At 41.7% G+C, this 26,083-nt stretch overlaps 1 protein-coding gene across 7 annotated transcripts in view; it reads right to left on the reverse strand.

Annotated features, from left to right (window-relative positions):
* Nucleotides 1-14,136, reverse strand: part of MEF2A (myocyte enhancer factor 2A) — a 111,684-nt gene extending 97,548 nt beyond the window's left edge. For 6 of the 7 annotated variants that reach the window (XM_075273208.1, XM_075273206.1, XM_075273210.1 and 3 more), the window contains exon 1: nucleotides 13,636-13,756. The gene's annotated coding sequence lies outside the window, so the exon portion shown is untranslated. Of the gene's footprint in view, nucleotides 1-13,635 lie in introns of all 7 variants that reach the window. The other variant, XM_075273203.1, reaches the window with a different exon arrangement.
* Nucleotides 14,137-26,083: the final 11,947 nt, after the last annotated feature.

Raw genomic sequence — 26,083 nt, forward strand, 5'->3', positions numbered from 1 at the left:
AATATTTACCGCAACTAACAAATGATACATAAAGAATTCAATTGGATTTTGTGAATCTTCTATTCTTTACATGTTTTCATAGTCAAGGAGCTGGGACAAGTGTTGCTTTTGCAGAGTACACCAAATATTAAAGAAGTACTCCATATTTTTGAGCCTGTGTATAGTATAATGTTACTGAATAACTTGCTATATTATTGTGAAGTTATGTGCTCCCCTCCAAAGCACTGACTTCTTCTCTGCTCCTTTAACGCAAACAGTATTTTTTTGTGTGACCAGGAGGTCAAGTCACCAATATAGGTCTATGGGAATCAGATCTAATACACTTCTGTTAATACAGGAAGCACTATGAGAAGCAAATAGAAGATAAGTGCTCCAGAGGGAAGCTTATAACTTCTAATTAAAAATAATAGTAAGTTATTCAAATAAAAATTACACCATACATGCTTATTTTCTCATGGGGAGAGACAAACAAACAAAAAAAAAAAAGTACTGATGTGCTTATTCAATTATTTATTACAAAATATGAAAAAACCTTTTGAATATTAGCATTGAATAATTATGTTACATTACTGCACATAACCAACATAAAATTAAAAAGTTGAAATAGTCTCCTTTAGTTTAGAGCTTCAAAGTGACTTCTATGGTTTGACAAAGCTCTAAAAAATATTTTTGAACGTTGTCACATTACTACAATGCGACGGTAAGGAACAGTGAAGCTGAATGCTATTCTATGCAGGAATATAGTAAAAACCTAAAAATTATATATACATACAAACACATACCATATAGTATATGTTTGTTGAATATATATATATATATATATATATATATATATATATATATATTATATACACACACACACACACACAAGCACACACACGAGCACACATATATATACACACATGGAAATCTGTTTTATACCAACAGACAGAGCAGCATGGAGCGTGAAAAGACTCCAAGTCCTACATCACTCCAATTTATTTGTGAAAAGTCAGGATTTTCTTTTTGGAGTGCCAAAAGGCCAACAAATTGCAAAGCAAATTTTTGCCTCTTTTGGCTTAGCCGATAACATAGCCGAAACATTAATGTTTTACAGTAATCCTGTCCTACAAGCCCGACCAAATATTGATGGGTTGCTCTGCAACTTCTTCACTAATGTTTGGGTCATACGTTGCTTGCCATTTCTACAACAAGAAGTAAAGGTTGTGACACACTAGGGGGGTCGCAATGCAACTCCATTAACTAACATTAGTGAAGGAGTCACTGAGTGACCAAGTGATCTTTGGTTGAGCAATGGGAGTTGCAGCTATACCCACCATGTAACCATAGGCTCGGTTCATATCTGTGTTTGGGCCATTCAGTTCCCTTCTCCGCAAGCAGAACTTTTCTCTCTGCATTTTTCATGCGGAAACCGAGCAGAAACCACACAGACCCCATTATAGTCCCATTTCCTAAGGTAACCGCTTTTTTTATGCGGATTAGGTTTCTGTCCAGGGGGTCCCCAAGCAGACTCCCCCAAACAGAAACCCATGCGCAGATGTGAACCGGGCTATAGCCTTTGCGTATGTGCCCTTAATACAAGCAGAAACCACCACCCCCTTTCTTCTCTGGAGCACTCAATGCATCTCTATGCATTACAAGGACAGACCACTGATTGCTATGATAAAGATCACACTTGGTATTTTTGCAATTTATTTATCGGCTAATACCAGATGTTATATCTTGTTTTTTGGGGGTTTTTTTTTTATTATAAACATGTCCACACAACAGAGCCTAGAGCAGCATGGCCCATTTGTTACAATGGTACTGAGCTTGTACCTTCACAGGAATACAGTGATCGCTCTAGATACATTTCCTAGGATTGCTTCTATATAGATTAAGAAAATAAAACCCGCACACACAAGCATGATTTACACTCTGGGCACAAATCACCTTCCACTACCTGCCCTTACTCCTGTCTGGCCAGAAGATTTATCTCAAGTCATTTGCTAAGCTGCAGAGGAACATTTTTATGTCTTAAATAGTTTCCAGTTCTATCAAGCAGAGAATCTGTACCTTGTGTTATCCTTAACTACCAAACTGAGAATATTTATAACTGTGCCCATCACCTCTGCGGCCACATCAACTATCATACACTGCTGGCACATCTCCAGTTCCCAGCCACCAGGCCTCTCATTGTAAAGGGGCCATGTATGTCTATGTGTAGAATGTAAAGGGCAACCACAAGACAAAAGGATGCTACAGCCCTAACAGTAAAAAACAGTCCAGGTTTCTTAGGCTTTACTACTGTTGACTTTTCCATTTTTCTGATCAGAAGAATGTGAAGAAAAAAAAAAAAAAAAGTTAAATATATAATTAATATATATATATATATTTTTATATATTTATATATATATATATATATATATATATATATATATATATATATATACACACATATACACACACACACACACACACACTTCCAAAGCTATTACCGCACATGGTTTTTGATGAGGGTTTTTAAGCCAAACCAAGACAACACAGGGGAAATATCTTATTTTAACCAAACAGTAACTCATGTCTATAAAGTTAGTGCCAAGCAATGCAGCATGGTCCATTTAACTGACCCACTCAGCAATTGTATGTTTTAATTAACTAAACATACACATATATATATATATATACACACATACACATATACACACACACACACACACACACACGGGACAACTAAGAATTTTTTGCATTGTAAAAATATACTTTTGTGACAGGCATCCCGATAGCCACCAAAATGTTAGATGGATTATGAGGGATTAGCACGTCGTGTCAAGCATGTATTCAGTCTAATAGACACAAGAGCACAGAGCGGGAATTTTTGCTAAACAGTCTATACTAATAGCAGCATAGTACAGAATTTCAGTATGACCTATAATGCCAGAAGCATGTTTTGATAAAAGACCATTATTTTACTGGAAAGCCTGTAATGAGGATCACTAAATGTCTTCTGGTAAGAGATAAGAGCAAAGACAAGTAGCAAACGAAACAGGAATTAACAGCTTGAAACCACATGCGAGCATGCAACTTTAATGTGCCCCTTGTGCAGGTGCAGAGACACTTACAGAGACTTCTGTATTTTCTCAGGAATAAAGTAAGAGCTGGAGATATGAGACAAGTGACAGGGCAGTACCCCACAGGCTGCCAGTTGTCCCTCTCTGGAGCATTTCTACACTGCACAGTCACAATGATGTCCCTTGACCATGGCAGTCACAATACTGTAGCAGTAGAGCACTTCATTGTTCACAGATTTTATTCTCGACCTCAAGCAAGGTCATCTGTACTAAAAACCGAGGCAGCAGTCCCCACAGCCAGATATCCGAAGAAACCACTAGCTTTGTCAGAATTAGTTAGAATGTGAAGCTTCTATATAACCTGATGTCTTCAGTTTAGAAGGGTAAATTCAGGGTAAGGGTCTGTGACTCGGCATCACCAGAAACTGAAGGGACCTGCTGTGCCTCTTTGCCTCAGCTCAGTTTGCATGTATACGATGGATGACAGCACTCCTATAGAAACTGCATAGCATCTGCCAGATCTGCTAACGTGTGCTTTAGTGAATACTTGTATTCCAAGAGTGGGTTAGCAATAAAAAGCATTTCGTGTGAGATTTTGCATGTTTTTTTTTTTTTTAAAGCTGCAGTCAAATACTAGTTGTAAGGCAGTGAAAAATTGATACAAGCAGCGCGATTTTGGGTAATTTTTTTTTTCCCAAAATGAATTTAAAACCCACAGAGTATAGCATGGAGAAAGGGAAGAAAAAAAAAAAAAAAAACCCTCAATTCGCAACTTTTCTTTGCATTGTGTGAGTCCTCAGTTATTATAGTGTATGAGCTCAAAATGGTAACCATGTCGTAGTAGTAGTAACAGTGGTCACAGCAGTTATTACATTATTCACAAAATTCTAGGAGGAATAACGAAGGAACAGCACAATGCAGAGTTCTAAGAAAAGATACTCAGAATTGTTATATTACAGGGAATACAACTATTATAACAGGAGAGGTGGCAGCTACTCTTTAACAAGACGCTAAGCATATATTCCCAAGGCAGGGGTAGTAATGGCGCTGCCGAGATCACTGTAACCTTGCTTGTTGCTGTGATTGTTCCCCGACTCTGTTTTCCATAGAAACTGTTCTAGGAATTGTTGCCTTTCTAAAACAATGCTTACAATCGCAGGAAAACCACAGCAAATGGTACTCATCAGGTCTCTGGGGAACCAGTACTGTCCCGTGTACCTTTAGGAAGAGAAATGGGAGCGTAGAAATGTAAATGCATTAGTCCTGTTATACATTGAAAAATCACACGCTGCAAAAAAACACAACAAAACAAAAAACCTTTGAAACACAAGGAACAGTGGAAATACAAAGTGCAAGTTGCATATAACACATTAACATCTGGCTGTGGCCAACCATTTGGTACACTATGCTAAGTGACAGGTTATCCTATAAAGTAAATGTATATCACAGCCTTTTATAGCACAACTGCATTTAAAGATTTGAAATAAAAAATTGATGCGATAAAAGGTTATGGGATACGTTATCCATCAAGTTATGACGGCAAATGATGCCCACTTATTTACCAAAATGATATTGCAAAAGAACCACATACGATAAAAAAAGGTTTAATCTGATTAACTCTTTCCCATCTTTAAACATTAGGTCAAACAAATGTGCCCAAATTTGTATTTGCAATCGACAGCTTTCATCCATATGAATGTCTGTCCTATGTCTAAGGACCCAGTATGCCCACATGGCTATGCTCACATATTACATGGTTAGGAATGACAAAACTTGAGGGTGAGGCCACATGTTGTGTAATTTTTATTTTACTTTTTTGTTTTGTTTTGCAGATCTTGCTGTGGTTTTTTGATCCAAAACCAGTAGTGGAATTAGCAGAATGGATAAGTATGAGAGCTTCCTTTATATTTCCCATTCCCTTTGAAGCTATACTTGGCTCAAAAAAATAAATTAATTAAAAAAAAAAAAAAAAAATGCAACTTTCCTATGCTCTCAGCTCTAAAGAATTTTTTTTATGGAAAAAGAAATATATATATATATATATATATATATTGGTGAGAATGGATGGGGGGTGGGGGGGAAATGGACATTCAGCCAATCACAGACCACAGTGAGCCCCTCCACAGCACATGATTCGCATTTTCTGACTTGAAGGGAGTCCAGGACTGGAGACCCATCTCGAGTAAGGCTCGGTTCACATCTGCGTTCGGGTTTCCATTCAGGGAAAGCACTTGAGGACCCCCCAAACAGAAACCTATCTGCGTTATTCAAAAAATAAATAAATAACAAACAAACACACAGGCTACCTAAGGCCCTGTTCACACGGGCACAGAGGGGGGCGGATTATGGCGAGGAAACAACATCATAATCCGCCTCCTCACAATGGTGGTCTATGGAGACCACTAGCATTCTTGTTGCCGCTAGCTGAAAAAAGAAGCGAGCTGCCCTTTCTTCAGGCGGATTCCGTGGCTCGCATATCTCATCCGGAGAGCAGAACGGAATGGCCCAAACGCAGATGTGAACCAGGCCTAAGAAGGAGAGATCAGTGGAGGAGAGTACAGTCTGTTTTATTTTTTATTTTTTTTAACATATTCCTTCCCTCCCCCACTAAGAGCCCATAATCTGAATTATTGAATTTTAAAACAAATTATATGAAGAAAAAAAAAAAAAAAAAAAAGTTTCTAGAAACTCCAGTATAAACTGCTAAACAAATGTATTTACACCCACCCACCCACACACTACTATCACAATATCCCGCTACTATCTTGCAGTTTGGTGTACAGCAAATAAAAGTAACTTTAAGATGTTCTATTACCAAAATAATTAGAAAGTCATTGGAATGCAAAGGCTAAAAACATCATCTGCATCATGTGGTGCTGACTGAAGGGCAACCCAGGGAATATGTCAGCCAGAAATAACCCGGCATAGTACACTGAGCACATCTATTTGGGTGTTTATTTTGAATGGCTGCTATATTTTACTCATTCATTGGATACTATATCTGCTACAGTTAAACTATTAACAGCATCCAGTTTAGAAAAAAAAAAAATCCTATAGGATGCGTGCCAGGCCTTCTAATCTGAGGCGGGCCCCTGGCAGACACATCTATTTACTGAACACACACACGTGCGACTGGTGCTACAAATAAAGGGTGGAAAAAACACTTAACCCAGTGGTTCCTCTTGTAACACGCTAGTGAGCCAAGCAAATAAGCTATATATACACGGGAGGGACTATTTTTACTTTCATGTCATACTTTTTATAATCTGCCTAGGTCTTTCTAATAAATTACTGTACAATCCAAGACGGCTGCATGTCTAGATAGCAGAAGAAGCGTCAAATATACTGCAGAAAGTGCAAACAGAAAAAACCTGGCGGAATGGCTGAAAATACGACATCACGTGCAGCCTATAATCGTATATATAGATCTAGTTTAGCACATGGATGTTCCATGTATGCCATTTGGGAGCAATCCCCGTCACCTAGAGCTTTAGGGTGCATTCACACTACGTTTCCTGAAGCTTATTCTGAACGTAAAACACGTTCAGAATAAGCGGTGTATAAAGCAGATTCATTCATTTCTATGGGAGCCGGCATACGAGCGCTCCCCATAGAAATGAATGGGCTGCTTTTTTCACTACGAGCACTCCCATTGAAGTGAATGGGAAGTGCTTGCGGCTCTGAAGGAGCAGAGCTAGCCGTACACGCGGGCACTTCCCATTCACTTCAATGGGACTGCTCGTAGTGAAAAAAGCAGCCCATTCATTTCTATGGGGAGCGCTCGTATGCCGGCTCCCATAGAAATGAATGGAGCTGCTTTATACGCCGCTTATTCTGAACGTGTTTTACGTTCAGAATAAGCTTCAGGAAACGTAGTGTGAATGCAACCTTAGATGAAAATCTGCAAACAGCACTTTTCTCTCCACATGTTTCGTGCGGAAACCACATGGACCCCATTATAGTCTATAGGGTCCGCGGATTTCCTGAAGGTAACCTCTTTTTAATGTGTATAGGTTACAGTTTGGGGGCTCCCCAAGCGGACTCCCTGAACACAGATATGACCCGGGCCTTAATGGTACTTTAAAAAGAAGTAAACAATTGAAAAGAAACATGTAGAAACTGACATAGGACAAAGGGAAATGTAATAAAGCCCTGGACTCTATATCATCTCTGTCAACTATTTGTCATCTCTAGTTTCTCAATTTCGCAAACATCACAACTACTTTTTACCAGCATCCATTGTTAGGCAATCCCCAGGAATCGCTGGTGCCGGAGGAGACGTGGTGACAATATATTTCAGTTTACTAGGTGTCATAGTTTAGTCAGAGAGTAGTTACAAGTGTCACACACCAATAAACCAAAGAACATTACATGTGCATACAAATTCAGTGCCGAGAAACATGAAAAAGTCTCAATAAAACTGCTCAGGTCGTTTGATGAATTGGTGATTATCAAGACATTTTATTAATTCATTTTAAACACAGTCAATGTATTTAAGGGGAAGCCACACCTTGGGCCACGTGTCATCTGACTTAAAGGGGGTATTCCGGTACGAGATTTCATGCTGATCAGTAGGGTTCGGCTGTTGGGGCTTACACCAATAACAAGAACTGGAAGTAGAGCAGCAGGTCTGGCAGCATGTGCACCGCGCCATTCATTTCAATGGGACCCCCCGGAGACAGCAGAAATCTAGCAGTTTCCATTGGAGTGGAGAACAGAGTTGTGCACAATGCTCGACCAGTCACTGAATTCAGACTGGGATATAAAACATTACAATTCTTATGATCGATGGACCCCCAGAGATCTGCAAGTACACCTTTTATCCATTAGATACGGGACAATTTCTTGTTACTGGAATACACCTTTAAGAAAGTGAAACATTTATTGTTTAGGCAGTAACAAGTGCCAGTCAATCAATAAGTTACACTTAGGTAGTCGACTCACTGGTGGCCCAGGCAACGTGCATGTGGCAGGGCCCTAAGGGCTTGATCAAATGGCAGACTCTGGTACCAAAGTCAGTTCACATGGCATACAACGCGCCCAAATCAGCATCGGATTCTGTCCCGATTCTGTCTCCAACAGGACAATGAAAATACATGCATCCTGCTTGATCTTGCAGTAGAGTCCATGGCTTGGGACACCCTGCTGATCATTATTCTGAACTCTGCTTTGGCATTGGGTCACGAGGAGGGCAAAAATGAAGGGGACTCTGAAGCAGATGCCCACCTTAAATTCCTCTTCACTTTGCACTGTCTGAACATACCCTTGCTAGCTCAGCGCTGGACCCTTTTGTTCTTCTAGAGGTGGAACTGCTTACCAAGTATTTATGGCATATCCTAATATGAGGATACAGAACACGGCACCAGGAACTGATCTGTGCCATCAGTCTTTTGACTTCCATTGTTAAATATGTATTGATTATTGATTGGTACAAAGCACATGATGTTGCCTTCAGCCATTAATAGGAGAGCGAGTGATAATCCCAGCAATTGAGAAAAACACAACAGAAATTAACTATCACATGTGAACATGGCCTAGAACATCATCTCCGGCATAAACTAAAAGGGTTTACTTATTTACCACCAAGGAAACAGACATAGGCAAGCTGTATCTTTGCTTTAGAAGAAGATCTCCCATTAGCCTAGATTGACAGTTGTGAAAATGATGCCAGAAATGATCACCTTACTGATCTAAGCAGCCAATCACAGGGCTGCACTCACTTCCCACACCAGTTCTGGCCTCCAATTGGTTCCCGTGCCAATAAAGCAGTGTGTTCAACTTTGGTAAATAAGGCCCACCGTGTAGAAATCTGAATGTAAACCTATTATATATACATACATGGCAAGAGCAGCACCAAAGGTCAGCGTCACTATGTGCCAATGACAGTGTGCAGCCGCACAAGGCTCACGTTTACAGGCAGACACTCTCACACAAGACATACAAATAGCATGACCAACTTGACCTACAGATATGGTTGAGCCTCAAGGTATTTTTCTCAAGTGGCAGAAGAACTTTCTTAGTAAACAGGCACTTTCATCAAATGTATGTGAGTAGTACAAGTGACTATAAGAAACTTTAAATACCGCCCCCCCCCCCCTTTTTTTCCCTTCTTTCTCCTCTTCTTTCCCCCTTTTTTTGCCCTTTTGTTATTGCTTCTAATATTTTGACATTTAATTTTCGTTGCCATGTCTTGACGCATCTGCTCGGATGTGCCTTGTTGTGTGGCCTTGCCCTGCAGGCCCGGTTTCTCTGGACCTGCCTTGTTGTGGTTTTGCCTTTTGTTTTTGCTTCTTTGTAATTGTAAATGGTTTTAAAGAAAGAATTTATAAAAAAGAAAAAAAAAAAAAAACTTTAAATAGATCTAGTCAGAGAAAAATGCTCAGTCTCTTGTCTCCTAAGATCAGACATTCACTCTCAAATCTCTGCAGAATTCAGACTAAGGGATCAAATTATATGGCCCATAGAAGACTATTGAGAAGGGAGGGAGAGGAGAAGCCAGGACAAGCTGCTGTAGATTATAGTGAGTTTTCTATTTTACCCCAAGTGCATTATTCACATCAACAGTGTTTCGTGCTTCTCTGTAACATCCTGTTATCTCAATGTTATCTGTGAGAGACATCATAGCAGCTGGTCTCCATGGCTCATATTTATTTCCAAGACATAGCATGGTGAAAATCCTTCAAAGATATAACATTTGGACACCCCCGAGTTTTACTGACTGATATTACAGTCTAACTTTGTATTGGGGATCAGTTGCAGATACAATTCCATAATTCCAAAGCTGAACTTGAACATGCTAAAAAGTGCCATTATTGTTCCTGTGTACATGTAGCCTTAGTAGAGCTTCATAAAAACATACTACAGTCGTATATTTGAACCCATATCATGGCCAAGTACGCCATCTAATGACCCAAACTGACAGCATCAATAATCCCCATGATGCTGTCACTTTGGGTCATTAGAATTGTGGTCAGGACGGGGACACTGTACCGTAAGGCTAGGGCCATGCTGAATTTTTTTGCAGCTAACTGGTTTTAACCATTGAGCTACAGTTGCAGTCCATATGAACGCACTAAGTTCTAATGCACTAAATTCTATGCAAACTTGTGGGCTCTAGTGGTCACACAATAGTTAAAAATAATCAGATATACAAGTCTTTGTGTAGCCCTGGCGTTAAATGGACACAAAAATCTACAAATAATACATTTCTCTAACTTTACCTCCTCTATAATTTTCTAACATGTTTCACTTCCAACAAAAACCATTTGAAGGGTTTGCTGCTTACCGGGCAAATCTACAAATAACATTTGGTGACATTTCCAAATCCTTGCGAGTTGGACACACATGACAGCAAATGGTCGCTATAACTGTACTCATGTGCAACGCGTTTCTCCTAAATAGTGAGATTTTTTTTTAATACACAAGTCACAAAGCTGAGACTTTTTCCTCAGACAAAAGAATGACGCCCAGAGGGCATTTTTAGCATACAATTCCCATTATCTGAATATCCTTGCCAAACCACAATGTACTGGCTACTAGACCATCACCACAGGGTTAACCCACAAGTGTCATAATGGAAGCTTCCTAATTTGAACCCAGCTATTAAATGTGTTTATCAAGTGTGTTTACCCGCCATGTTCCCCAAAGACATGACTGTAGTAGTGATGGAGAAGAGAACATCTGGCTGCACCTCTAGGTGACTACACAAGGTAGCACTGGGAGCGCAGTCACCCAATTAAACAGTTTGTTTGGCGGTCACATTATTAATGAGACTCTGAATACAGCCGCGACTCAGACAGATGCTGCAAAAGCAAATGTGAGCCTGTATTAACTCTATGCTATCTACCTCCAGGCTGGAGAGGAGGCCATTAATAAGCAGGAGTGGAGTACGCACATCTTTTGGTGTGGAAGAAACCACTTACACTACAGCTAATATGCTACCATTAGCCACCTAACAGGAGGGATCATGGAAAAGTACTGGGAGACTAAGAATACAATATTGAGGGAAATGGCTATAGTCACACCAGGTTTTCTCATGCAGTTTGTAAAGCATGGATCATAAAAGCAAATAAAGCATAAAAGGACATATACCAATTTTTTTTTTAAACTAAAGAAATACATTTAAAAAAAACCTGAACTAAACCCTCCCATGTGACTATACCCTCCATTAGTTTACACTGAGGAACATTCACTAAGGAGTCTAATGTACGTAATTGTATTATGGATATGTAATATATTACCTGACAATCTATTGCTCCTTAGTATCTGCTATAATGTAAAGGCTTTATCTCATGGATTTGTAGAGTTCATGAATAAAACCAAAAAATTGTTGCGTGTTCTATAGCATGCTGTATCAGAGTTATTCTACCCTACATGCAATGCAGAGCCACATCACGACACACAAAGCCCCGATAGGTCTGTCATACAGATATATCGGAAATCTGTGTGCCATAACGAAGGCTTTGTACATGGCCTGGGTGACATCCTGGCCTAAAAGGGTCCAGAAATCTGACAACATTACAGGGTGCCCACTTTTGTGAGTCCATTCAGTATCACCTCTGGGGATGGAGATTATTCAACTAACATTTACTTACCAATAGTCGTATCTCACAATTTATGTGCCCTGACCCTACAAGGGTATCTAATCTCATTGACTTACAATACCCACCGTATTCCTTGGAGCATCAGTGCCCCCAAAGGTATCTTCACTCCCCACCATGTTCCTTAGAACATTACCACCACTGCCCCATCCCCCCAAATTAACCTTCTCCATAGAGACACAGTCCATCAGCAAATGTACCTGTGGCATCCATTACCTCCATACCGCACACATCAGGGCCAAGATCTTTACCATAAAATTGAATAAGCGTGACAAAAACCCTCACTTGGTAACATTTTAACCACTTTTATATACATTAGTGGTACTGCTTGATGTTTATGACAACTCAAACACATTGTTCTGACGAAATTTTCATAAAAGAACATTTGCAGACAATGTTTACAGTCACACCTAGAAGTCGTGACCCTTACATGATGAAATCACTAGGTATGTCAGCTTTATTCTAAAAGACCAACCCAGGTGTGAACAGGATCTTGTAGACAGTTACAAGACAAAAGGAGCCAAAAGACAATAAGCACCAACACAAAACAATCCAAGAAGTTTTTTTCATCAAAGTACACAGTACACTATGGTCATAGGGAGACAGTGGGAAACTGTAAATAGGTAACACATCATGTCACGCTTTGTAAAGTAAAAGAAGTACATGGCGAAAAAAAAATGCTTATAATCGGCTGCATATTTATTAACAGATGGTGCTGTACACAATGTAATACAAAGTATAAGAACAACACACCATCGCACCAAAAAGCACTTACAAAGTTACATCTGACAGCCTCAGTGTCCTAACCTGAGAAGAGGATCTATCCACTGCCATTTACAGACCCCGCCACATTCCTTGCGGCTTAACTTTGGGTGAGGGGTGTCACAGTTTACGTGCCCTCACTCTACAAGGGTATCCAATCTCACTGACTTAAAGCACATGCCATATTCCTTGGGGCATCCGTGCCCCCGATGGTATCTACCCTCATTGCCTTACACTCCCCCCCCCCCCCATTAACCTTCTCCACAGATAGATAATCCACCAGCACGTGTCCCTGTGATGTCCATTACATCATACTATCTAGATCATTGTCAAGATAAAATGGAATAAACTTGACAAAAATCATCACATGGGAATATTTTAACCACTTTTATATATGCATAGTATTACTTGATATCAACAACTTAAGTACACAAAATGGTCCTTCCAAATTTTCTTAAGAGAACGTGAGCTTACAGTCGCAACTAGTCATGACTCTTACCTGATAAAATCTCTAGATATGGCAGCTTTACTGTAAGAGACTAACTCAGGTGTGAACAGGATCTCGGAGACAATTACAAGATTAAGGAGCCAATAGACAATAAGCACTAATACTAAGCATCAATACAAAACAATCCAAAAAGTTTGGTTCAGCAATGTAAGTAGACTGTAAACGGGTATCACGTCACATGCCGTAACATGGTGGAAGTATACCGCTAAATAGGGCGCTTGTAACTGTAGCCACATATTTAGGAGCAGATGACCCTGTACACAACGTAATACAAAGTATAAATACAACATCCACCATCGCAACAACAAGAAAGAACATATAAAGTTACAGCTCACTGTCTCGAGTCCTAACCACAACCATTTACTGTCCCCACCTTGCGGCTTCAGTTTGGGTGAGGGGTGTCAGTGCCCCCCCAGCTGTCAGCAATGACAGTGCTTTATATTTACCTCCTGACTTGGTGACAGGGGGTGTGGACACTGGGAAAGCAATAGCAGACAGGTCACAACATAGGGGAGGGGGCTCAAGGCAAAGTGTGGGCACAGCAGGGAGGGCACCTTAGTGCCCCCCAAAACTAAGTCAAGCATTAAGTTTAAGGCTTCAATACAATGACTTCAGCCCCAATGGGCAGAGACAGGAGGACTCTGAAGAGCAAGCCATGAAAACAAGTGTCAGCACATGTGTAGTGAGCAGAGCCCCCGACTCAGTGTCTACTCACCCAATGTGCTCTTGTTGGTACACTGTCACCGTGCCCGTGCTACAATGTATTCCTCCCTCCTGCCGCTGCTGGATACACACCCCGCCTTCCCAGCCCTCACTCCCTCCGCACTCCCCTCACCTGGTTCTCTCAGCAGGACCCAGTGCACTTCTTTCCGTCAATCTGTACCCACCCTCATCCACTAACAGCAGATAATTTCTTCTTAGTGATACTCCGCCACCAGCCGCTTCACCTCCTGGAACTCGGGGGGCTGAAGAGGGCGGATCACTCCGCGCCAAAGGCCCGGTTGATGACGTCAGCGGCAGCCTAGAAGCCAGGGCAGGCTGAAAGAGGAGCGCGCCGTCCAGTCACAATACGAGTCGCGTTGTTAGAACGCCATAGATAAACTACACGACTGTCTCGGTAACGGCTCGCTGTCTCCGTCATGAGATAAGGCGAGCCAGAAATGAGGCCGCTAGCTTGACAGCTCGCACGTTGGATTCCTCTTAGCAACCGATGACGTCATCTATCCCGTAGCCTCGGGCAATTGGCTAATACAGTGACAGGAGATGAGGGGAGGGGCAATGTGTCAGAAGGGAGTGATTGACGTATTTATTAGCCAATCAACACGTAGCAGGGGCGGTGATAAGGGAGACAGCTTGTGGGCAATGTTTTTATCAGCTGTACTGCGAGGTGTGTACAGGGTGTGAACCAGCCCGAACATATCGCATGTCAGAGCTGAAGTATTACTGAAAGGCTACAGTGCAGAACTTATAGAAGCCATACATAAGTAATGAACTGAAGATACAAGGGATAATTAGTGTTAATGGGGGGGGGGATATTTTACTGTCATACTCCCACTGAGGAATATTGAAGGAAATATATCACAGCTAGTGCTACTACATTCATAGGATGTCCGCCCACCTGGCCCATTGGAGTACTTAGACGAAAGGAAAAACGGATCCTGAAACATCGGATATGACTGTACTGGGGTCTTCCGGTTAGACTATGTTCACACTACCGTTATTACAGAACCAGCAACAGATATTAAGAGTAGTAGAATTGTTACCATTGGCTCTAATTTATACAGCATAATGGACGCCATCTTCCAACATGTTTCTTTACTTTTGTACATGCGGGACTTTCTTCCACCAGAAAAAGTAAAATCCACGATGGAAGAAAGTTTCTGTCATGTTCTTTACATTAGGGTGACCGTGAATGCAGTTTGACACCCAATGTTGGAGGCACCATCTGAGTCTGTTATTTAGTGTCCGTTGTTCTCATCCTGTGACAAATAAGAGCAACGAACATTGAATAACAGTAGTGTGAACACATCCTGAGCTGTCAATGCTTTCATTTTCCAAACTCCGCAAATCTCCAGAAATAAAAGATTTGTCAAACTAGTGTCACCTAATGATGGATTCCCTGAAACGCAATGTCTGACCCATTAGGCTAGGGCTACAAAGCGAGTTGGTAGCGTCGTGCGATCAAAGATTACTGTGCCACCGCATGACCTCTTCAGCAACTGAGTGAAATGAGTTGCCTAGCCACTTCAAGAGCGTTACGCCTGCAACTTCTATTCGGAAAAAGATCAAGCACTGCTGATCCTAAAGAACCTTTAACACATTAGTATGGGTATCAACTAAACCTTCGGTAGGCAGCTCAAATTCAGAGTTGTTGCTCCTTTTAGTAAGGTTCTGGTTGGCTGGGACAAAACAAGCGTCAATTCACAATAAGGACATCAATACACTGACATAATTATGAAGGTCACAGTGGTCGCAGCTGCTACAGGGGCCAGATGCTAGAAGAGCCTACAAGTTACCACACTGAGGATCTTTAAACTTCTTTGATCTCCTTTTTGACTTCCTTAAAGGGTTTGTCCCATAACAAGGATCCTATCTATACTGCTAGTTTATGTGGATTTAAGCCTTTCCTAAATACATTGCTTTATAAAAACTGCTTTGTTTGGCTGCTATCTTAATTTATTCACTTCATTGTTGACACAACACTGCATTTCTATGGCCACTGGGCTTATCTGCTCATTTCCCAAGTGACCTAGCTGCCTGCTCTGGGGGGGGGAGGGGGAGGGGCTGAGTGCTGCTTATGTCTGACAAGTAACAGAGCTCCTCAGATAGGGGAGGGGGGAGGTGAGAGCTTCGGGATTACTGTGCTGTCTATCTTCAGCTCTTCCACTTATCAGCCGGTTTAATTGAATTTGGCTGATAAGGGCTGAGATAGGGAGTCAGTACCTCTGTATGTCATGCAAGCTGACTCAAATCCAGCTCTGCTACATCAGCCTCTACATCAGCTTCATACTGTGCTAATGCATTTACAACCAATCCCTCATTACTGACTGCAAACATACTAGATAGCTGAGCAAGAGAAACTCCACCCACCAATGTGCCCAGAAAACCAGGAAGTGAACAGAGCACAGAGCCTGAAGGTTGGTGAACAAGGGTTATGGGAATACCCCTTTAAATGCCCAGCAGTCTGTACAAAAATGATCAACTTAATGCCAAAAAGTAGATGTTGCTCAGCTTATTATCAAGCTGTGACACAAAAGTAGGCACTATTATTGTATAGGGGGCACTGAATGGAGTGGGAATGTTGAGCAGCTAGTGTGAACATACATGTTGTGAAGTGTTGTCTGCGCTGGGAGTGACAAGGAAAGGGAAATGTAAATGCTGCAAAAATGTATAGATGAGGCACAGCTGATGGTTATGAGAGGTTGCACAGGGGGCCTAAACTAAGCTTTTGCACCAGGGTTTGTGAGCCTTTAGTTAAGCCCCAGCCTCAATTGTCTCTTGCTTGCATTGCCCTATCATGCAGACAGAAGCAAAGTAAGGGCTCATTCCCACAATGTAACGTGGCACTCAATCTGACACATAAACACATGTCAGAGTCAGCGCTTCGAAACAGAATCCCATTGACTTCAATGGGTTCTGTCTTAGGCGCGCTACACATTGAAATCAATGGGAGGCTTTTTAACCTATTGATTTCAATGTGTTACACGCGTTAAACGGAAGCCATTGAAGACAATGGGATTCTGTTTTGAAGTGTTGACTCTGACACGTGTTTACGTGTCAGAATGAGCACCTCGTTACATCGTGGGAACGAGACCTAAATGGGGGAGCAACAACTGCAACTGGTATAGTTTTATTTATGCAGTTTTTGAAGCCAAAACCAAGAGTAGTTTAAAAAAGAGACCATATGTGATTTATAGGTTCTTCTACTTTATGATCCTCAAGTGGTTTTCGATTCAACACTGCATGAACAAAATCTGAAAGTGTGTTCTTAGGGTAAGGTCAAACAGAGGAATTTGGAACTCAATATCAGGCACAAATTTTGATTTGAATCTACCTTTCCTATGATCAATGGAAGTCAGAGGCCGGAGTAGGACGCTGAAAGTATAAGCATACTGCCACTGAATCCTATGCACACAACACTAATTCATCTGAGGCTATTCACCAAGTAAAAGCCTTGGCGGAAAGTCCAGTGCCCAAAATTGGTGCCATTAGAGAGTACATCCCAGTCGCATCTGTCATGTCATAATTGTGAGGAAGTATCTGTTCTTTCCCATTTCAAGCAACAGGAAGTGTAGTTGTACTGCCAGTAATTAATAGTAATCGTTATATGTATACAATGTATATTAAACCACGTATGCATATGTAAGTGTGATGATGTCAGAGCTGGTGGAAATAGGCAGCTACACCCTTGGATCAAGAAATGCCTCATGTAGGCCTTTGCTAGCAGTGGCGTAACTACCACGGAGGCAGCTGCCACAGGGCCCGGGACATTAGGGGCCCGGTGACAGCCGCTACTGCTGCGTTTTTTTCTTAATAGGCCGTTACCGGTTGGAGTTATTCCAGCCGGTAACGGGCCCTATTTACTTATTGATCCTGGCTGGGCTGGGATCGGTAAGTGACACCGCGGGCTCCACAAAGACTATTATTATACTGGGGGGTCTTTGCAAACCCCCGAGTGTAATGATCAGAGGCCTGGGAGACGTAAGAAACATAAAAAACTGTGTTACTTACCTCTCCAGGCTTCGGGCACGCTTCGGCCTAGTTGTCTGATGTCTCTGACGTCACATGAACCCGGCCTGCGTCCCGAGTCATGTGACGTCTGACGTCATTGAAGAAGGCCAACAGCGGAGGACTGCAGTGTAGCCGGGGGACAGGTAACAGTGTTTTTTTATGTTTTTATTCCCCTGGGTCTCCAATTATTATACTTTGGGGTCTGAAAAGACCCCAGAGTATAATAATTGTTTATGGGTGTCCACAGTGAGACATAATACTGTGTGCAGGGGCCACTGAGAGACATAAAACTGTGTGCAGGGGCCACTGAGAGACATAAAACTGTGTGCAGGGGCCACTAAGGGACATAATACTGTGTACGGGGGCCACTAAGGGACATAATACTGTGTGCACGCGCCACTAAGGGACATAAAACTGTGTGCACGCGCCACTAAGGGACATAAAACTGTATGCAGTGGCCACTAAGGGACATAAAACTGTGTGCAAGGGCCACTAAGAGACATAATAGAGCGTGCAGGTATGCGGAGGAGGGGGTCGGTCGAGGTCTTCTGTGTCGGTCGGGGGGGGGGGGCATGTCAAAAGTTCGCCACGGGGCCCCGCCATTCCTAGTTATGCCACTGATTGCTAGGTAGCTATTATAGAGTCTGAAGTAACGTTTGTTTAGGATGACAGTTTTGAGCTGTGACTTTAAGGCCCCATGCACATGGGGAAGTCTCGGCGGGAAAATCCAGTCTGTAGAACTGTCAGATTCTCAAACCCAGAGACCAATACTTCTTACATTATAGTGAAGTATGATGTTGGGAATCCCTGCCTGTGACTCCTGTCTTTATACTGTCTACTAACTTAGTTTAGGCTTGGAAATCCACCCGCTCTACAGACTGGATTTTCAGGCCCAAATTAGCCCACGTGTGAGGACCTGCTGGTGCTACACATTTATGTTTTCACTTGCATAAACTGCACCAGGAGCTTCATGGCATGAATTTCCATGACTGAGCAGCTGCATGCCTTTGATGGATAAGTCCAATTTTTTTTTAATTCCAGAAGAAAATAATTTGCCTGTACCCACCAGGGCCAGCTCCAGGTCTGTGTGGGTCCTTGGGCGAACCTCAGTGGGCCCCTTTGCAGTACATCTCATGTGATAGCAGGTTTTTCTCTAAACGGCAACGATGCAAAAAAACAAGTCAAACAACAGGTCTTCTGTAACTTTTGACCTTTGCATTGCAAAGATTGAAAACTGTGGGTGAATTCTGCAGCTATATTTGACTTGCCCCCACATAATGGCCCTTTACTAAACTAAATGATCCTGCAGTGTGTCTGTGTTTCTTTCTTTTTAGTTGCTATGATTCCTAGGATTTCTCTATCTGCCATGAGCTTGTATGTGTTTCTCTCCTGTTATATACTACTGTACCATCTATGAAACTGTATCACTGAAATTTCCCCATTGTGGGACTATTAAAGGATTATCTTATCTTATCTTATGCCCTCATAAAGTATAATGTCCCCCTTACACACCCACAGCATAATGTCTCCTTACACCCCAATACTGTACAGTGGTCCCTTATGCCCCCATATAGTAAAATTCCCCTTTATACCCCATATAATGCCCATACAGAGTACAGTGCCACATATAATGGCTCCTTATGCTCCCATATAGTGGCCCCTTATGTCATCATTCAGTATAATATAACCTAATGCCCCCCATTTAATGGCCCTTTACCGTATGTCCCCATACAGTACAATAGCCCTTTATAATGGTCCCTTATGCCCCATACAATAATCCCTTATTCCCCCATATATTGACCCCTTATTTCTCCATGCAGTACAATGCAACCTAATGCCCTCCCATATAATGTCCCTTATTGGATGTACCCATACAGTACCCCCTTATAATTGTTCCTTATGCACCCAAATAGTATATTACCCCTTTATTCCCCAATAGATATGTCTATGTCCCTATACAGTAGAGTGTCTTCTTATGCCCTCATGTAAGGTCCTCCAATTATGTTCCCTCACCTCCCCTGGGGCTCCGATTATTATGCTTGGGGGTCTGAAAAGACCCCCAAATATAATAATAGCGGTAGTGGGATCGCGGCCTATTCACTACCACCCGCCGCGGCCTATAGTATAAGGGGAAGCGGGGGCGGTAGTGAACAGATCCGGAGAGGTTGGTAAATAGGCCGCTACCTGCTGGGAATACTCCAAACAATAAATAAAACAAACAAACATAAAATTCTCATGCTTACCGACCTCGATGCTGCTGCTGCCGCATCCTTTTCTCCTGGTAGACGTCAACGTATCAGCGTAGGCAGCGTGATGACACCAAAAAACAATGTATATTCAGCTCACCCCGTACTCATGAACACCTGATCCTGGGCCGCACGGATGTGATGACACCGCCTACGCCGAAATGTAGACATCTGAACCAGCGCAAGGAGAGCGGCAGATCTCCTGCGCTGGTTCAAACAAAAAAAAGTAAAAAAAATAAAAAAAATGTTATGCAATCGACCCATACTTCCTTTGCGATCGACCGGTAGATCGTGATCAACGCATTAGGCACCACTGGTGTAAGTGGTTTAGCGTCCCTATAATTTAGGCCATATAATGTAAGTGAAATGAGGCAATTAAAATCTTTGTTTTCCCTTTACTAACATGCAATGCAAAAGTTGTTTTTATCTAAATGAACCTAACTGAATTGCTCAGTCTTATGGTCATTACCACTATTTCATCTTTATATCACCTTTTACATACAACCTCCACCTTTTCTGTACAGAAAACTACCCTATGAACTTGACCTTTGTCCTTGATGAAATATACACAAGGGTGAAGGCTGCTACTGGAAAGGATGCATAGGTAGCAATGCTTATCTTCTTATTACTGGCAGTCTCTCACAGTCACGCCCTTTATCTCACAAGCAATAGGCAAACCTTATCTGTTTGCGGTTACTAGAACACTTTACACCTCTGCTGCCGTATAGGATGCTTTCACAAGTACAGATATCTGTCCAATTATTCTTCACATAGACCAATATCAGGATAAATTAGCGTGTTAATGACCAATTGATCTGACAGATACAGTATGTGTTATTGCAGGAGTGTAGCTCCTGGACCCAATTTCAAAATCTGTAATGAGGCCCCTACCTGCCTTGTGCCATTTATGATAGTGGTCTGTTTTATGTGTCAGAGGGACCATTGGGGCCCACTCAGGGACTAGGGCCCGGTAGCTATATCTACGCCCCATGCTGTATTGTATACTGACGTTCAAACTGTATTCACATCCACCTGAGCTGTGTGGGGAAGCTAGCTTGGTAGCAGCAGTGGTGCAGACTCAACCAGTCAGAGACAAGGACACAAAATCTTGTAGCAAACAGGTTTATTTGGAAAAAACATCAAAATAAATAAACGTTCACATCAGGTACAAAGGGAGCAAAATAAAATACAGCCTTAACTTCAGGCAAAGAATGTGAAACAAAACCCTGCTCGTCTGAGCACTAACTAGACAATAAGTACCAACTGTACAGGTTGGTTACTAACAGTCACCTGAATCAATAAAAAAAGAGCACAATACAATCTTACCAGACTCACGGTGTCAGGACAGACCCAAGTACTTCCTCTCGCTCCAAGGACCTGCCCTTAAGTGCAGGTTCTGCAGCCTTTTATGGCCCATTAAGGAGCCTAGGACCTACACGTGGAGCTGAGGCCTATTCAAGACCTGCCCTAGACCACACATATGAGAAAAAAGAGAGAGAAGGACACCGAGCGCACTAAGTGTAGTAATAATGCAATGGGATGATAAAGACAAAGAAAAAGAGAATTGACCAGTAGGCCTCTCACCTGGTGGGGTTGTGATAAAGTCACAACACCCTACATTCACATGCGGAAAGTAAATACTTCTGGTGAGAGTGGCAGCGGTTCCAGGGCAGAGCACCGGATTATTCGGGAAAGTAAATGTAGAGGAAGGAGAGACCCAGGATCCGCGCTCAAAGGTCACGCCAGGTGGATGACAACCAATCGGCAGATAAAATTAAATCGATCTTTATTGGTACAGAAAAAGCACAACGCGTTTCGGGTAAAATAAAACCCTTTTTCAAGTGCGTAAATTACTGTGAAAGGGAACAGAATAAAAGATACTGAGGAATTATAAAAACAAAATCCAAAAAAATATAATGAAAGCAATTCTTTGAATATAAATGCATCTAGCCCAAAAAATTATATAGATCATATTTGACAATAAAAAACCCATTTACAAGAAGCAAGTGTTAAAAGAATGGAAAAATGAAATAGATGAGCAATGGATCATTATCTCACAGAGATATGCATAAAGAACTACAATTACAAACTGAGATATGGTTCAAAGAAAAAAAGCAAACATATAGACACTCAAAAAACGTAAAACATGGCTAACAAACGACAGAATATTTCAACAATATAAGTATATCCGTAAAATCAATAAAATAATAATTTAAATAGAATGCATGGTCAAGAAAATTAGAATTTTCAACAATATAAAGGCTAAGAATATATCACATATGTGAGAACAACATACTTGGCGTATGTGGAAGCTTTATATAAAACAGATATGGCTGTAAATATATACACATATATATCTCTCCAGACACACCAGAGTAAGAAAAGTCTAACTGATTAAGCTGGAACACACTGGCTAGAGTACAGAGGGTCCACATCATGAAGTAATATGAAATGAAGGAGCCAAACCTTCATAAGAACTCTAGGCAGAAATATAGAATGCATTTGAAATAATGTGTTAAAATATAGTGGTGCTTACCCAGAGCATGTCGGGCAGGGATGCATGTCTGCCTGATCCCAGTTGTCAGTTTAAATAGAAGACGGAGCGCTGATACATCCGCGCGCTCAAAATACGGGGTGCGCATGCGCAGTGTGCTCCACGTGGAGCTACGGCTGTAGAGTCTCGGCGTGCTGGTTGAGACAGTGCACATGCGTCTAGGTAACGCGTGGTTACAGAGTGTTTGTTAAGCTATAGCGGCTATAGCTATGCTGTGATAGAGTATAAAGAAGATAAGAATGTTTGGGCTAAACAGAAAAGCAAACAAGGGGAAGGGAGACTAACAATTGTGCTCACAGTAATTTACGCACTTGAAAAAGGGTTTTATTTTACCCGAAACGCGTTGTGCTTTTTCTGTACCAATAAAGATCGATTTAATTTTATCTGCCGATTGGTTGTCATCCACCTGGCGTGACCTTTGAGCGCGGATCCTGGGTCTCTCCTTCCTCTACATAGACCACACATATGTCAGATATCTGGGGGAGATATACCGGGGCTCCAGGACTCTGCCTGTCACCTTCTTACAGTTGTTATATGCCAATTATAGAAAATGAGGCAAATGTTTACGGGATTTAAAGTGACTATCTACCTTTTAATATTTTAGGTTCAAAATTCTAAAGATTATTTTTTAATATATCTTTACAAAAGCAGTCTGTTTTAGTGATCCAGAGCTCCAATGTATTCCAGGTATTCTATTCTGGCTGACTGCAGCTTCTACTAGGGGGTTTATTACTGTATTGTTATTGAGTTCAATTCATAGCATGCAGGAGCTCAGAAGCTAGTCTTAGTGCTGGATGCAGGCAGTCAGAAATTAAAAGTTGAAAAGGATTTTCCTGGATTCAGAAAAAAATTGTCAAAGAGAAGGAAACGTAATATAAATACAAGCACTATGCCCAACCATTCAGTCTCCCATCACTGTCTTTTCACCATTGTAGACAAGTCACCTGCAGGACAAGTCAACAAGATCAGAAGAGAAGACGTAGAAGTGCTGGAGTGGTGGGAAATGTAACAGTGAGTATAGTTTTGTTTTGTTTTTTTTCTATTAGATCACATCAATATTTCTATTATATCGCATTCCCTGCTCATTGGAAATTTTTAGTATATTCTAGATAACTCATTTAAATTTGAGTAGGGTGGGGGGTTCTATAAATACCATATTACCCATGCTTTGTGGTAAAAGTAGAACATTTTTGTATAAACTTGATTTTATGCACCGATTTGCACCAGGAACTGACATGAGCTATAGGTATCCTATACAAGTTTCTATCTAGTGTAGGTCTGACTTTCTGGTGCACAGAGGGATGCAACTCTTAGGGAGCATTCACACTACCGTCGGTGTCCGACAGGTAGTGTCCGCTCAAAATCTGGCACGGACATTAGGAGCGGACACTAGCTGTGTCCGTGACACCTGTCATTCACTTAAATGGGCATCGGGTGCGTTCTTTTGCACTCCGTGCCTGTCCTTTCCTGTCCGCAAGTGAAGATGTCCAACTTCTGAAGCGGACAAAAGGACCCTGCATGTCGGGTTTTTCTGTCCGCTTGAGAAGTCGGACATCTTCACTTGTGGACAGGGAAGGACAGGCACGAAGTGCAAAAGAACGCAGCCGATGCCCATTTAAGTGAATGACAGGTGTCACGGACACAGCTAGTGTCCGCTCCTAATTTCCGTGCCAGATTTTGAGCGGACACTACCTGTCGAACACCGACGGTAGTGTGAACGCCCCCTTAGGCTCCGTTACCACGGAGTAACGCGCCGCGCATTCAAACATGTATACACGTGTCAGAGTGTGAGCGCTCAAAACAGATCCCATTCACTTCAATGTGTGCCGGGTCACGCGAGCTACACATTGAAATCAATGGGTTAAAAAGCCTCTCATTGATTTCAATGTGTAGCGCCCGTAAGCCGGCACACATTGAAATCAATTTAAGCACAATATATATATATATATATATATATATATATATATATATATATATATATAAAGCCCTTCATTCTGAACACACAGTGCTTTGGCCACGGTGGAAACAGGCTAATCCCATCCATACACTGCAGAAATAAATCTGAAGCGGAAGAGCGCAGCATGTCATTTATACCTACGGAAGCATTGGTGTTTTCTATATAGGTATAATAGAAGCAGAAAGTCCGCAGAGGAAAACTCTGTATAACTGCAGGGAAAAAAACGCTGTATATAAAACGCAATGCGTTTCCGCCTCTTTTTTTTCCTTTTCTTGCTGCGCTTCACTACGTGGGACCTTAAGCTTAAGGCATATTCAAACAGAGATTTTTGCAAGCAGATTTTTGTGGTAGAATCTGCTTCATAAAACATTCCCCACTTTTCCCATTCATTTCAATGGGAGTCAGGAGCAAATTTTTTCCTCTAGCCGATTTTTTCAGATATAGGGGAAAAAAATCCAGAACTCATCTTCAAGCAGATTTCACATTGCAAATCCCTTTGAAATGGATGGGAGACAGAAAAACTATAGAGGGTTTTTTTTTTTTTTTTTGCAGCGTTATTTGCAAAAATCACTCCAAAATCCTTTGCAAGAACAGCTAGCAATCTTTTTGTCTGTCATTCATTTAATTGGGGTTTGCACGATAAGTCATGACACTGCTTTTTTTCTCTGGGAATAATCTACTATGAACTTCCATTGAAATTAATGGGAAAGTTGAGACATGTTTTTTGAGGCATATTATGTCTCAAAATCCACCTGTAAAAAACTTTAAGTGAATATACCTTTAGGATGGGACCCCATGTGGCATAACAGTTTTACACTCACAGTTTCTAGTGAATCCCATCCCCACTTTGCGTTAAAATAAAGCAGCGGACATGCTGCGATCAAGGCTGTTTAATGTATTGGGGGGGCTCTGTGCAAATTTTTGAAAGTGGGCCTCCCAATACCCCCCATCTTAATTTACTCTCTCCTCCTCAACCACCAATGTTACATAAAAAAAAAAATATAATATGAACGGGCCTAGTCGGGAGAAAGTGTTCGCATCACAGACTCTGTGGCAGATTCTGCCGTGGAATCCGCGGCAAGAAAGGACAGGTCGCTTCTTTTTTCTGCGAGTGGCACAAAGCCACTAGCAGAAAAAAGAAGTCCCATTTAAGTCAATGGGAGGCGTTTTTTTGAGCCAGATTCTGACGCGGATTCTGCATCAAAATCTGACCCAAAAATCCCTGTGTGAACCCAGCCATAGAGGTGAAATCACTGCATGCTGCCCAGAAGAGCAGGACATTACCCAAAATGTGGACTGTCCCGCTCGATCTGGGGCAGCTGAAGGGGCACCCCCAATCATAGGGCCCACTGCGGCTGCATCATTTCACCTATGGTTAAAGCAGTCCTGGCTACAATTTCCAAAAACGTTGCAGTTTTGGAAATCGCTACATGTCAATTATATCTACGGAAACACCAGCAGTTTTCACTATAAGTATAATTGAAGCAAAAGTCCAAAGATAAAACCTCCGTGGAAAGAAATACAATGCGTTGCCACCACGATTTTTCCCTTAGCACTTTTTTGCTGCAGGACGCTACATGGGGCCTTAGACTTAAGGAGTTGAATTTCTTTACCTAGAATGGCAGACAGAATAAATTGTAGATCTATCTGCAGCAGAGAGAAGATATTGGCACTT

This window comes from Leptodactylus fuscus, chromosome 5, assembly GCF_031893055.1.
Source record: "Leptodactylus fuscus isolate aLepFus1 chromosome 5, aLepFus1.hap2, whole genome shotgun sequence".
Lineage (NCBI taxonomy): Eukaryota > Metazoa > Chordata > Amphibia > Anura > Leptodactylidae > Leptodactylus > Leptodactylus fuscus.